Below are 2,185 nucleotides of genomic sequence, written 5' to 3'. Positions count from 1 at the left end.
CCCGTTGCACAACCGAAAACGCGCTTTCTAACTGCCTCGTTACGGATTCGCCGACACCAACCCACACGAGCTGTGGCTTTGAGACAACGATTGTCGGACACCTGAAGACGTCTCAGTTCCGCTGCTCGAATAGGCCATGTCTCACAGCAGGTATTTGTACATGCGTAGGATCTTGGTCCTTAGCATCGTGTGACAGATGTAACTAAATGGTGTAATGCCAAGCGAATACAGAGTTGGCTACAACAGAGACTACAATGTATGGATTTTGTTGTGGCATACTAAATTCCTACTCAGCCACCCAGTCTTTCCTAAATTTTTCTGATCTTGCTCGATGATCAACGAGGCTGAGGATATCTTGAGATGTGAAAAAATCTATTTATTACTGAAGAAGGCAGTTAGCTCCCATCAGAGCACATGGAGTGTCTCGAATTCACGAGACACCTCTGAGGCACTAGAGAAGGGGTTTTTCAGGAGACAAACCAACCCTCCAAGGCGATTTTCCAGCCTGTTTCAAGCGATGAAATTTTCCAAGAAATCTGGTCACTTTTACCAATCATCGTGGACTACGGATCGGTATAGAGCTCATGTGATTTGGACTTGAAAGCGATAAGTATGGAGACAGGATGTGGTTTCAGAACTAACCACATTCTGCTTTCACACCAGTCTTCGTAGCCTTTAACATAAATAAATTTCTGTTCTATCTGAATGCCGTTCCCACTCCTGGTTCCAGAACAAGAACTCACCGGCGAGGAACACAACAGCTTTATTCCAAACAAGCGAGGTCGTGCGAGTGCAAAAGTTACAACAGCCCTGCGCTATTTAATGGACACTTTTTGATGTTGATTCAGGCTGTCTGATAGGCGTTTAGCGAACACCCATCAACATTGACCGTGCTTCTATGAAATGCCTGAACGCTGATCTCAATCGATCGTACTTCTCTGATGTGTCTGAACACTCATGGGTTTTCACTGAATTGACTGAATGAGTGGCTGGCTTGGATGCTTGCCGGCCTCCCTATTGAGACTGAGGTGGAGTTTAAGGGTCTCAGTAGGTTCCAGGCATTCTAGAGTTTTTTAAAGATACCTGACCTTCCTGAGAACCTCCTGGGCTCGTAGTTGTACTACTACAGATATGAACATCCAGTTTCGCGTATGAACTTCTGGGCTTCCAAAAGCATGTGACAGTTTTAAACTTAGACAGCTTCACTAAGGCCAGGATCTGGGACATAACTGGCTAAGAGAATATCCGACTGTGCTGAAAACTAGTCAGGACTGTCACCTGAGCACTAATTCCAACTCGGACAACAGCGAGGGACTGTCGGGTTTAGTCAGTTTTAGCTAACGCTTCAAGGCAGAATAAGTGTTAGAGGAGTGGAAGAAACTTGATTTGGCCTTAGGAAGGCTTGGTCCAGATCAGACTTCTTTTGTTGGTTCGTTGGTTGTCCTGTCTAGAGCGTTTTCTTCATGCTGTATCACATTTTTGTCTTGGATTTGGCTAGAGCGTTTTCTTCATGCTGTCGACGACTTTGCTAGCTAATACACCAACTGCCTCATTTGGCAGAGAAACCGCAACTCGCTTTTTAATCAATCAGACAAGTAGATCTTTGGTGGGGACACACACACACTGAAAACTATTCCCGTCTGTTGTGCTATTTTTGTTTGCCTAATTCTATATACAGATGATTAAGGGGGGACATTGTTCGCTGCGAAGATGTTAGCAAACACGAACTAAGTGGTCGCAAGTAATTAGTCATGAAGATCAACATCTCATCAAAAAAGTACATTCTCAGGCGCTCTCTGGAACAGTCCTGAACATTAACTGAATCTTAATCAATGTCGAATGAACAATGCAGCATGGTTCCATATTTTTCTCAGTAGTCTTCAGATGCAGGGGTGGAGCTTGAACACTAGACCACAGACTACTTACATGCTTCATCAGTAGTTTACGCCGTTATTTCAGTAGACTAATAATTGTATTCCCCTGAACGCTGAAAGAGACAGACTACAAAGAACTTTTTACCTAGGCCTGACAAATCATCATCGGATTTTTTCTTCACTCCAGGCGGCGAGAGTCATTCACTTGCAGCAGTTCAGATGAACCAATCATACTTTATCGTTTACAGTGGTGGTTCTGCTTAGAATATAGATCATATACTATACTATACTATGATATAATACAATATATA

This window comes from Opisthorchis viverrini (genome assembly GCF_000715545.1).
Source record: "Opisthorchis viverrini unplaced genomic scaffold opera_v5_130, whole genome shotgun sequence".
In the NCBI taxonomy this organism is placed as follows: Eukaryota; Metazoa; Platyhelminthes; class Trematoda; order Opisthorchiida; family Opisthorchiidae; genus Opisthorchis; species Opisthorchis viverrini.
This window is presented reverse-complemented; position numbering follows the sequence as displayed.